Here is a 13503-nt window from a genome sequence, read left to right on the forward strand (position 1 = left end):
TTGTTAAAAATTCGGAATGAGTGGCAACCCTTCTTGATAGATACGGGAGCCTTCATGTCTTCTATTCAATCAAAGCTTAAACTCCCCGCCTTCACTGAAACACAGGACTGTCAGGATTCCTGGGACAAGTCTCTACATTCCTGGTGTCAGAACCAGTTAAAATGGGTTACCAGGAAGAATCGGTGGAACATCGATTTGTTATCACAACCAATCTGGACTGTAACTTGATGGCTAGAAACCTCCTCTGCAAATTCCAGTTGCATTTGGAGTGTGGAGATTATGGGATTATTGTAAAACAGGGAACCCTAAAGCAGCAGTATTATACCACTAGAACCCTTCAGTGGTGGTCTCTGGACCTGCTGCAGGCACCCTATCACGTGACCCTAGCATACGATCCCAGTGGAAAGAATCAGGACCTGCAGAACTTTTATCAGGATCACGAAGGGGAAGTGAAGGAAATTCTATTAAGGGCTAGAGTGACTGGACCGGAAGGGAAGGCAGATTTTGTGGAAATGGACAGCCCCCAACGGTGGCACCACATATTACTCGAAATATTACCACCCCACCACGCTAAAGATTTGGAAGTTATGGTGCGCCAGGCTATAGACGAGGATGTGCAAATTGTAAAACATGGCCGAACAGTCCAATTTCACGGGGACCCCGAGAAGGTCTTAACGACTCTGCAGCATCATACTGGCTCTGGCATACCTGACTATGTGGATCCTCATGTGTGGGCAGAGGACCCCTCCCAAGTGAGTTATACTCCCATTGATCCGACTGAGATCCCAGTGCAGGGCAATGTGGACTGGCCCTCGATCCGACAGAACCCACTGAAATCACAGGCAATCCTAAACTGACCTTTCGGCACTGTACTGCAATTAATCCGGCCTGTTTTCTTACTGAGCCACCCCAAGATGAGGAAGAACCCAGTCATAATTGTTTATCTTTAATTTAAGAGGCCACATCAGTCAGGGAAGATTTTGTTGATATACCAATTGAAGATCCAGACTGTATTATGTATATTGACGGAAGTTTTTCTATTAATCCAGAAGGTACACGAATCTCAGGATACGCCATAGTAAACCAGGAGAATCAGGTCTTGGAATCTGCCGCTTTTGAAACCGCCTATTCTGCCCAACAAGCTGAACTATTCGCCCTCACCCGAGCCTGTATCTTGGCCAAAGACGTCAAAGTCAATATCTATACAGACTCTAGGTATGCCTTTTGGGTGGCCCATGATCTGATTTGTTGCAAGCCCTCATGCTCCCCAAGCACATTGCCGTTGTTAAATGTACCGCCCACACCACCGGAAAATCCCCGGTTGATATAGGGAACCACTGTGCTGACAAAGAGGCTAAACAGGCCTCTCGTGACCAAAAGATGGTAGTGCCCAAAATGATGAGTCAGACTAAAAAATCCTGCGAAGGATAAGTTAGCCTCGGAAAAACCAATGCCAACCATCCAAGATGTTATTAAAGCACAGGAGGACGCTCCTGAAAAAGATAAACTGTTGTGGAAAGATTATGGATGTACTTATGACAATGTTTCTAAACTCTGGACCACTCCCGCGGAACAGACTTGCATGTCTGACGAGTTGGCTCTATGGGTTATTGACTGTATGCATTTTGCTACTCATTGTGGAGCAAGAACCACGAGTGATACACTTTTGGCTACTTGGTGGCACCCTAGACTCCAGGCGCTCGCCAGAACATCAGTAGTCGTTGCCTGGTTTGCCAGCAACATAATTCAGGGAAGGGAGTCCCCTGTGATTGGGGTAAAATGCCCCTACCCGAAGGTCCCTTTGAGACATTTCAGTTGGACTACATTGAGTTGCAAAAAGTTCAGTGTTACAAATCTGTGCTAGTAATAGTAGATGTGTTTAGCAGATGGATTGAAGCCTACCCTATCCTGGACAATAAGGCTCAAATTGTTATTAAGGTGTTAATAAGGGAAATTGTTCCTAGATATGGTATCTCAGCTCGACTGATGACCACCTATTTTCTTTCTCTGACTCAGGCTCTGCGACTAGCTCACAACCAGGTTCAAGATGCTCACCTCGACCTCCCAGTTTTAACCGAATTGTCCCTCGTGGCACCAGGGAAGTATGGATTCGGAAGTGATTGGAGCCACAATGGGAGGGGCCTTTTCAGGTGTTACTCACTACCCCCACTGCAGCCAAGGTTGAGGGGAGGGGTGCCTGGGTTCACCTGCACCACTGCAAGCTCACCACCCTCTAACGAACCTATTTTACTGGTTATTCTAATTCCTGTTTCTGTTCCAGACTTCCTCTTCTCCATAGCTGAACAAGGCCGTTGGCATCCTAATTGGAACGTGGACCAATTTGAACTTTTACCCGTAGTGATAGACAGCCAGCTACACCGACGGTGACCGAAGAAGAGAACGGGAGAACCGAACTCTTTTAATAAGCAAAATAATTGGACTATTTATCTGAATCCTGAGCCATAAGATGAAACTGTCTGTGTGCCACAGTTTGTATAATAGTGTTCATATATGACAGTTTTGGCGCATGGGAGGGGAGACAGAGACGAGAGCTCCATGTAAACACCTTTTTGTACATGTCTTATGTTTATGCGCAAAATGGGAACTTTTCTAGATGCTGGGTGTGTTCACATTCCCTATACTTTTCCTTATACATTTCAAAGGGGGAATTCCTTTGCGCCCCTTTCCACTGACCCTAACTGAGACTGTCAGATGGATTCAGAGCCAAACTATCACGAGAGGAGGGGGGGGGGCAATACAAATACGAGAGAGGAAAGGCGGGTCAAAAGAGGGATCACAGAGATCAGGAGGAGTATTATACCGTTACCACATGAACGACCACGGGGAGGTCACCAAGTGGGAGAGTGCTGGAGATCCCATTAGTCAGACATTCCAGGGATGGTACCAACCAACCTACAACCATGAAAAGGAACCCCCATTCATAGCCCTGACCAATACTTCAGGGATTGGGAGGCCAACCGGGGACATATGTCTAACGCGAAATGACACCAGTAACAAGGGACATATCGTAGGGTACAGCAATTGCCCACACAGTCTCAACCTCACCACAGGTGCACGAGTCACCATCCACTCTCACGATCCGAATCCTTGGTTGCCTAGGCGATGGACAGGGTTCTGCTATATGGGATATGTGGTGCCATTTGTGTGGCAAGTCCGTACCCTGGCGGAAGCACATGCTTCCAGCCGATATAAGCGAGCCATCACCCCCGCCGACAGGTTCTTTGGGGTCCTGGTGTTCCCAATCGGGATAAGATGTCACATGGACGAAGTACAGAACTTAGAGACGATATTGGAACAGATAGCTAACCATACTGCTGAAGCACTGGAGGGCATCACAGCTGAAATGGTAGCAATAAGGACCGTAGCATTACAAAACCGAATGGCCCTCAATTACCTGTTCGCTGGGAAAGGGAGAACGTGTGCCCTGATAGGATCTGAATGTTGCACTTACATTCCTGATAGTTCAGAAAACATAACCAATCTTGCTGATCACATAAGAAGGGAGGTGAAGAAGTTATCCACACCAGCAGAAGGATCTAGCTGGTTTGATTGTTGGTTGTATTAACCTTTGTTGTAAAGTAATGATGGCAAGGTTAGCAAACCCTCTTGTGGTCAAGGGCTCTCGAGTTATGATCCAACGAACTAAAGAACTACTCGACACTAACAACAATATGATTCAGGAAATAGAGTGTGAACGGATGAATGCGATACTCCTAGAATGATCCTAAATGTTATCATGGAATGATAAAAGGGGGGAATGTGAATGTTTAAAAATGTATAAAGTCGGGAAGTTGAGAACGTGGGAATTGTATAGGGACAGTATAAGCTAACAAAGAATTCATGGAGGAATAGCCATGACATCTCAGACTCGAGACTGCAAAATGTTACAACACTAACACATATTGAAACAAAACCCACAGCTTGCAGAAAAACCTCAAGGTCTTATTAAATCATGTTATTAACCTGAAACATTAACAGAAGGTCTTTGTTTAAAATCAGACCATACTAAGGTCGGCTTATGAGTGGACAAAGGGAAAGAGGGATCAAAAGGGATAGGCTGGACTAGCATGTCACTCTAGACCTATCTTGTTATCTTTTGCTGAAAATGTATAACCGTCGTCCCTTTACAATGTAACGTCACTTTGTCCGTAGGAAGTGGGTGCGTTCTATCAGAGTTGGATTCCTTCTGTCTGATAAACTCCCCGATCGGGATTTGCTTTTTAAATAAAAGCTTGCTTTGTTTAAAGCACAAACGGTATTCGTTTCAGTAATTTTGCTGAACCAGATTGAGGTAAAAGAATCCAGAAATCATCACCAGGACCAGTTTGAACATGAATCAATGGGACTCTCTCTGAGCTTTCTCCCCAGTCCCCCAGGACCAGTGTGAATCTGAATCAATGGAGCTCCCTCTGACATTTCTCCCCCGTCTCCCAGGACCAGTGTGTATCTGGGTCAATGGGACTCTCTCTGACCTTTCTCCCCAGTCCCGCAGGACCAGTGTGTATCTGAGTCAATGGTACTCTCTATTCCCTTTTTCCCTTCTCGATGTATGGAAGCTCTGTGAATCAGAAGAGATCTCCCTGTTTGTTGCTCTCACAATCCTGGGCTGGTTCACCTGCTGTTGTTCCTCAGTCTACAATCGCTGTTTACTTCAAGCTCTGGACCTTTCTCAATCACTCGTTCATTCACTGGGATATCTAATTATGGCAGAAAATGAGAACAATATTGACGGTGTGAAGTAGAGTGCGACATTAACCTACCCTGTAGTTATTGGTAGAAAGAAAACATTGAAATAAAAATAATTCTTTATTGAGTAGTTAGAGACTCCTCATATACCGGCCGCACATTTTCCAGGAGTAGCTCACATATTGGGGACTTTCTCCGCTATCTGTAATCACTGCCCATTCCTTTATATTCTTGGCTGAAGCCCATCCAGGACACAGCCGCCCAGTCTCCACCTGTCTTTCTTTCCTTCGTGTTTTGCTTTCTCTCAGTGACACCTCAGGCAGAGAGAGAGCTGACAGACAATATATTCAGCTCAGACAACTCAGCAACTTTCCTGGAGCGTTGCCCAGCTTTAATGACACTTATTAACAAGGGGTTTCTCCCTCCCACTGTCTGGGGCTCTCTCTGTGTCCGGAGAGACAACAATGAAGATCGCTCTCAATTCCTGTCTGAGTATCCGCCACATCTGGAGAGGGACCGCCCACCGTGTGTGAGGTCGGAGCACAGCCCCTTCAACCCGAGCAACCATCCTGTGCCTGCCCGTCACTCACACATCAGCCCCGCCCCTGTAACCCGGGCAACCATCCTGTGTCTGCCCTTCACTCACACACCAGCCCCGCCCCTCTCACCTGGGCAACCATCCTGTGTCTGCCCGTCATTCACACACCGGCGCCGCCCCTGTAACCCGGGCAACCATCCTGTGCCTGCCCGTCACTTACACACAGCCCGCAGGACACAACACGCAGAGCCCGCCCTCCGGAGTACGAGCTCTGGGAGGACAACAGTTGCCCCCCGGGCACTGCCTGGGGTCAGTGCGGGGTCTCAGACCGGGAGGTGTCGCCGTGTTGGTGAGCCGAGAGAGCCCCAAAGGGAGGAGAAGCGCTCGGCCATTAACCCGGACACTGAGCCCGGCCGCCCGCCGAGCACTCCGCCCCAGTTCCCGCGGTTTACCCACACTGTCCAACCGTTGTTTGCAGCAAACTGTGCTGCAACCGAGGACTCGGAGTCGGCGGGGCGGCACCCAACATTTACAAGACCCTTTTTGGGGTTTTTTGGGGGGGTTTTTTGTGGGGTTTTTTTGTGTTTTTTTTTTGATTGTTTTTTTTGCGGCACTAAAATCATATTTTTTCCTCCAAGTGCACCCTATAAAAGGGGAGGGGGACACTAAAAACACCGTCAATTAAAACAAATAAACTTTAAAATATAAAATCAAATTAAAATTTGGTTGCCGGGGGTGACGATGCACTCCAGTCCCTCCGGCGCCCACCTCTCGCAGAAAGCCGCGAGCATACCAGTGGACACCGCATGCTCCATCTCCAAGGACACCCTGGCGCGGATGTATGTGCGGAAGAAAAGCAGGCAGTCAGGCTGAACGACCCCCTCGACCGCCCGCTGCCTGGACTGGCTGATGGCATCCTTGGCCGTGCCCAGGAGCAGTCCTACGAGGAGGCCCTCGGATCTACTCGCTGCCCTCCGCACAGGGTGCCCAAAGATCAGGAGTGTGGGACTGAAGTGCAGCCAGAATTTCAGGAGCAGCCCCTTTAAATAATAAAACAGGGGCTACAACCTCGTGCTTTCAATAAAAACATGGAACACGGGCTCTTCCAGACCGCAGAAATTGCAGGCGGCCTGGGAGCCCGTGAACCGGCTTAAAAATGTATTGCATAGCACTGCTCCGTGCACCACCCTCCCGGCCAAGTCCCCGATAAATACTGGGAGCACTCCCGCATAGAGTGCCCTCCATCGGGGACCCCCGCCTCCTCCGGACGGCAAGATGGTACGCCATGGCGTGTCCGGATGGCAGGCGAGGATGGCAAAGTTGAGAGTGTGCAGGAGCAGCCCGTACAGAAAATCCCTCTGCGCGGAACTGAAAGGCACGGAGGGGATTTTCCCGAGGCGGCTCAAGTTGTGAGGCGTCGGCTCCCGAGCGAGGTTCCGGGGGTTGACGCCGATGAGGAATTCCGTCCGGACAGGGGTCAGTTCAGACGGGATCTCCCCACGTGCTTGAGCCTCCTCGATGCACCTAACGGAGTCAGGGCCCAGAGCTGTATTTAGCAACTCGATGGCATCAGCCGCATGGCGGACGTTGGCCGAATTTAGGCGCCGCGCCAGCGTGTCTGGTACCACAACATGGCGGCCCCCAGCTGGTTTATGACTAGCGCTCGACCGCTGTAGGACAGCACTCGGAGCAGTCCTGTCCAGCGCCCTAGGCGAGCGGCGACCTTGGCCTCCAGCTCTTGCCAGTTCGCCGGCCAGGCTTCCTCTTCGGGGCTAAGGTAGCCTCACAGATGGAGGAGATGGGTCGTGCTCCAGGCAAAAGGCCTGAGCTCCTCCGGCAGGGAGTCCACCCACCACTGACCCACCAGGAGTCCGGAACATTTCTCCCAGTTGATCCTGGCGGAGGATACGGCCGAGTAAATCTCCTGGCACTCACGCATCCTCCGCAGGTCAGCGGGATCCTCTACCACGAGGAGCACGTCATCGGCGTAAGCCGAGAGGACGACCTCCACGCCCGGCCCTTGCAGAGCCAGTCCCATCAACCTCGTCAGCAGGAGGCGCAAGAAAGGCTCCACGCAGATGGCATATAACTGGCCGGACATGGGGCATCCCTGGCGCACCCCTCTCCCAATGCGAAGGGGCGCCATCAAGGACCCGTTAACCTTTATCAGACACTCTGCGGCGGCGTACAAAAGTCGGATCCGGGCGACGAAATGTGTCCCGAACCTGAAAGCCCACAGAGTTCCAAACAGATAGTCGTGATCCACCCTGTCGAACGCCTTCTCTTGGTCGAGAGATGGGAAGGTGACCGACAGACCAACCTCCTGGGAAAAATGGATGAGGTCCTGGACCAGATGAATGTTATCATGGATTGTCCGGCCCGGGACCGTGTAGGACTGGTCTGGGTGGATCATGTGTCCAGCACGGAGCCAAGGCGAGCAGACATCGCCCTGGCGAAGATTTTGTGTTCCGTGCTCAGGAGGGAGACCGGGCACCAGTTCTTAAGGAGGCGGAGATCGCCCTTCTTAGGCAGCAGGATGATGACTGCCCTGCGCCAAGAGAGGGGCATCTCCCCGGTCGACAGACTTTCCCCCAGGACCTGCGCGTAGTCGCCCCCCAGGACGTCCAAGAACGGCCTGTGGAACTCCACGGTCAGCCCGTCCAGCCCCGGGGCTTTTCCCCTCGAGAGCTGGTCGAGGGCGCCGGTCAGCTCCGCCAGGCTTAGCGGAGCTTCCAGATTTTCGGCGCCTTCCGGGCCGATCTTCGGCAGGTCCTCCCACAAAATCCTACGCGCTTCCTCGCTGGACGGCTCCGGAGAGAATAGAGCCCCGTAATATTCACGGGCCCTGTTGTTGACGCCCTCCGGATCCGAGACGAGAGAGCCGTCGTCGGCCAGCAGCGTCAAGAGCTGCTTACAGACATTCTGTTCTTTTTCCAGCGAGTAGAAGAAGGGGGAGCCACAGTCCAGATCCCGCAGGAACTGGATCCGCGACCTCACGAACGCGCCTCTGGACCCGACGAGCTGCAGTTCCTTCAGCGCGGCCTTCTACGCTTCGTACGTCATCCGCAGGGCCGGGTCCTCGACGACTTGACTGAGACGGGACTCTAGGTCGAGCACCTCTTTTTCTAGGGGACCGACACTGGCCGCCCGCCTCTTGGTCAACCCCCTCGCGTACTGTTGACAGAAGACGTGGACGTGGGCCTTGCCCACGACCCACCACAGCCTCAAGGAGGGGAAGCCCCCCTGCTTCCTACTCCAGTCGGCCCTGAAACGACGGAACGAGTCCTGGAACCGCACGTCCTCCAGCTGCTGGTTGTTAAAATGTCAGTACGCAGACCCCGTCCTCGCGCGGAGCGAAGCGAGCTCCGCTCATACCACGTGGTGGTCCAAACACAGCACCAGCCGCATGGAGGCCGCCGGGATGCAGGAAACGTACGCCCGAGACACGTAAAGGCGGTCGACTCTGGACCATCCTACTTCAGGCCTCACCGAAGTAAAGGCACTGGAGTCGGGATGGAGATTTCGCCAGACGTCCACCATGTCGAAGGACCCGACCAGGTCCCTCAACTTCTCCATCGCCGTCATGCTCTGCGGGGCACCGGAGCGGTCCCTCGACTCGAAGGTGCAGTTAAAATCCCCCCCGAGGACAATGCAGTCGCCGACGTCGACGGAGCCAAGAAGAGCGGACACTTCTTTGAAGAAGCGCGTTTGCTGCAGGCCGGGCTGAGGGGCGTACACGTTCACGAGATGGAGCGGCACGTCCCCCAGGCGAACCGTGATCTGCAGCAAGCGGCCTGGCATGGGCTCCTCAACCCCCAAGATCTCCGGCTGAAAATGCGGGGCCAGCAGGATGGCCACCCCACAAGAAGTGGCGGTGAGGTGGCTCATGCGGACCTCTCCTTGCCATTCCAGGAGCCACGTGGCTTCCTCTCCCGGAACGGTGTGGGTTTCTTGCAGGAAGCACACCGCATATTTCCCCTCCCGCAGGAGCGAAAAATTGTTAAATCTACGGTGTGCCTCTCTGCCGCCGTTGATGTTGAGGCTAGCTATGGTTATCTTCATGACAAAAGCATAGTGCAATCTCTACCGAACCTATTGTGGGGGGAGAGTGGAGTCGTTTGTTGACCTCCACTCCTTCAGCAGCCCAGTGACGAACCTTTTGAGCCGGCGCGGCTCAAGGCCTTGTGCCTTTGATAAGGGCCCGCCCGCGGCCATGGTTTTAGCAGCGGCGTGGACGGACGCGACGAGCAGCCCCGGCTCGGACCATCTTTCTAGGGCCAGATGGGCTCGGTTGCGGCGACCCTGGCTCTGGACCAAAAAGTCCCGGAGTTCCTTTGCAGGAATGAGGGGGGACTCAGCGGTGGGCACGAGTAGATCCACCGCCTCACTGGCGATGGACTAGAGATCTTCTCCCTCGTCGCCCACCGAGTCCCCATCCCCCTCCGGGAGGTCGCCGCCAGCAGCCGGCCCGTCGACCGCACGAGGTACGGTAAACGGCCCGGCCGCTCCATCCGACCCAGGCTCTGCCCCGATCCCAACCCCAGGATCGTCGGCATTGGAGTCCCCACTGGGCTCTTTTCAAAGCGGTGCTGGGTCAGGAAGCGACAGCGGAAGGGGTTCCTCCTCCGCCCCAAGAGCCGGGGAACGCGGAGAGACCTGGTCAAAGAAATTCTCCAGGTCCTCCAAGTACCCCAGCTCCAAAGTAGGGGGCGAGGTTTGTTGTTCTTCCCCCTCTCCGCCACCACCCCCTGGCCCAGCGTGTACAGAATCATTAAAATTGTTAATATATTTTGTTTCTTCCTGGCCGAGCGACTGCCGGGGGAAGTTGGTTAATAGCTGGGCGGGCTCAGGTTCGGCCTTTTCGGCCCCGCACACCTCAGTCCCCGGGACGCTCGACCTGACGGCTACGCATTCCTCCGTTGGCCCCACGCCCCCCACGACAGGCAGATCTTCCACACCATCCCCGGGAGGCAGAGATTGGGCAGCCTCGACTGTCTCACCCTCCCCGGGGACAGACTCCTCTGGCCTACGGCGCAGTTTGAGGGCGCTGGTGGGGAACGCGGGACACGCGGCGGGCACCAACTCCTCTGCGGAGGGATGTTGTTCCCCCACTGCCTCATTGGAGTGGCGCCTCCTTTTGTTCCTGGGGGGGCACGAAGGCAGGGAGACCTCCATGTCTGTTGAGGCCTCCCGCTCCACTCCCCCCTTTTTCTTATCTTGCCCGCGCTCGAGCCCCTCTGTGATATTGGTCAAGGGCCCGGGCACGGGCTCAGGCACCCCGCGCTCGCCGGTGACAGGGTTGGGATGAGCGCGGTGATCAAATTGTCTGGCGCACTGAGGGGACCCGCCTCGAGATGTTTCGCCTTTCTCCACGCCTCCTTTCCGATCGAACCCTCTCCCTCCCCCCCGCCGGAGGCCGTGAAAACAAAGGCCCCCGATGATGCCCGCGCACCCGCAGATCCCGCCATGTGGACACTACTATGGGGAGGGGTGGCGGCGGCGCCAGCCTTGGCCGCCCTCGGTGGTTTGGCGGCCTTGGAGGCGGGGCAGTTCTTACGAACATGCCCCACCTCCCTACAGGCATGGGACCGCATGCCGTCCGACGTCCAGAATATGCAGTAGGCAGTCCCCTCGTGCACCACTTTAAATGATCCCTCCGTCGTCTCCTCCCACGCCAGCCAGACAATGAGCTGGCGGTGGAAGGAGAACATGTGGTGCAGGCTGCTCTCCCTGAGGCCGAGCGGTATGGGGTTGATCCCCGACCTTACCTCCACCAGGTGAGGGAGGAGGAGCTCAGCGGGAACAAAGGGCGGGACGTTAGAAAGGATGACCCTCTACGCCGTGGCCTCGAGAGGGTCCACCGGCAGGAACGTCCCGCCCACCATGAGCTCCTTTTCACGGGCCAGAGACACTGCCCGCTCCGACCCCAGGAAGAATACATCCTTCCCAGACATCTTGGAGGCTGCGACAATGGCCGAGGAGTCAACTACCCCAGCCATCGGCCGCACGCACCCCTCGATGCTCATTGTGGGGTGAGTGTAGCTCTTGACACCGTGTTTTTTTGTTATAAGTCTGAAAGGTGGCAGGGCAGCAGGAGGCGCAGGAGGCGCCGTGGATGTGGACGCCGCCTGCGCATATGTCTTTACTGGCCCTGCCACTGGCGTGGATGGGGTCGCCATCACGGGGTCCCTTTAATGGCCACACCCACCCCACAGTCACTGGCCTTAATGGTCTTAAATGGCCTCGTTGGTGTTTGAACAGAGGGAGCTCTAAAAGAGGCACACCTCTCCCCTGGTTGACAATTGTGGAGGGGCCTTGCTCCTTCTGCTCAGTTGTCTTAATTGTTTTTACAATTAGGAGGAAAGGGCTATCAGAGAGAGAGGGGAGAGACAGAGAGAGAGAGAAAGAGATTGCGGGATGGGATAGACGGAAGCTGCGAGGGCAGGTCTCCCCTCATAGAGATGGGTGAGTGTTTTTCTTGGGGTGCACTCCCCAGATGATGGCAAAACAAACACAGTCTTTGTAGATGGTCTTCGGGTGGGGGGAGAAGATATCTTCACCTGGGACAGCTGGAGCCACCCAGGCACACAATCCCAACGATGTTAAATAGGTGATTAATAGTTCTTCAGCCAGGTAGCTCCAGCTATCCCAGGCTAGGCAATGGGGGAGGGGTGCTTCAGTGGTGTGTGGTGCCTAGCTGTAAGCAAGACCCCCACACACACTTCCGGCCCTCCATCAAGTCTTCTTTCCTCCCCCCACCGATATAACAAAGTCTTTAGGGGAGTGCACCAAAACACACCCACCTTTGGTTGATGAAGTTTCTCCTTCCTTCCACACTGGATAGTTGTTCTTTTTTCGCCCTCTCTCCAACTCTCTGCAGCAGTATTAAAGGTTGTTGAATTTTCTGCTCTCCTCCTCTCCCTCTGGATGGATTGGAATGTAGAAAGCCCCTTCCTCCTCTCCCTGGGCTGTTTCACAGGGCTCACTCAAGGCCTCCCAGACAGGAGCAACAGCAGGGAGTTCCTTCTCTCACAGCAACAGAGCTCCAACTGAGTAGGCCACGCCCAGGCATAGAATATAAGAGCAGGGAAGTTCTGCTTAAATTGCATAATACTTTCGTTAGGCCACAGCTGGATTACTGTGTGCAGTTTTGGTCGCCGTATTATAGGAAGGATGTGATTGCACTAGACAGGGTGCAGAGGAGATTTACTACGATGCTGCCTGGAATGGAGAATCTTAGTTATGAGGACAGGTTGGATAGGCTGGGTTTGTTCTCATTGGAACAGAGGAGGTTGAGAGCAGACCTCATTGAGGTGTACAAAACATTGAGGGGCCTGGCGATAGTGGATAGTGAGGGTATATTTCCATTGTTGGAGGGGTCTATACGAGGGGGAATAGTTTTAAGGTGGTTGGTGGAAGGTTTTGAGGGGTTTTGAGGGGGGGGCTTCTTTACGCAGAGGGTTGTAGGGATCTGGTACTCGCTGCCTGGAAGAGTGGTGGATGCAGAAAACCACACCACATTTTCGAGATGGTTGGATGGGCAATTAAAGTGCCGTAACCTGCAGGGTTGCAGACCTCGAGCTTGTAATTGGGATTAGAATGGATGACCTTTTGTTGGACGGTGCAGATATAATGATAAGTACCGCAGGGAATAGAATACGGCGAGGGTGATCTCCTGGACTCGTTTCAATCACCTGGATGGGTCGGAGAGGAAATTCCCCACATTTTTTCTCTCTGGGTTTGTATCTGGTTTTGGCTTCTCCCAGGAGGTCACATGGCTCTGGTTGGGGTGGAGTGTAGAATGTTTCAGTATAAGGTGTGTTGTTGCAGTTGTGTGAGGCGGACTGGTTGGGCTGGGTGCTCTTTGCCTTTCCGTCATTGTTCATAGGTTTATACGTAACCTTTAAGGCTGCTGACCAAGGGCTGTGTGGCTCTTTGTCGGCCGGCGCGACCACAATGGGCCGAAATGGACTACTTGAGCGCTGTAAATTTCTATGTTTTTATATTTTAGTCAAGAAACCAGCAGCCAAGCAACCGAGCACCAAGAAGGTGCCAACGGCAGAAAAAGTCAGCAAAAGTGCCAGCTGGGAAAAAGGTGGCAGCGAAGCCACCCAAGAGCTGCAAGAAAGCCACAGGCGCAAAGGCGAAGGCGGCCAAAACGGTGGAGAAACTGAGGGCCAATGCCACGCCCAAATCAGCAAAGACCAAGAAAGCAGCGGCCATAAAATAAATAAAAAGGGCAAGTTGTAAACATCTGA

This window comes from Pristiophorus japonicus, chromosome 19 (genome assembly GCF_044704955.1).
Source record: "Pristiophorus japonicus isolate sPriJap1 chromosome 19, sPriJap1.hap1, whole genome shotgun sequence".
NCBI lineage: Eukaryota > Metazoa > Chordata > Chondrichthyes > Pristiophoridae > Pristiophorus > Pristiophorus japonicus.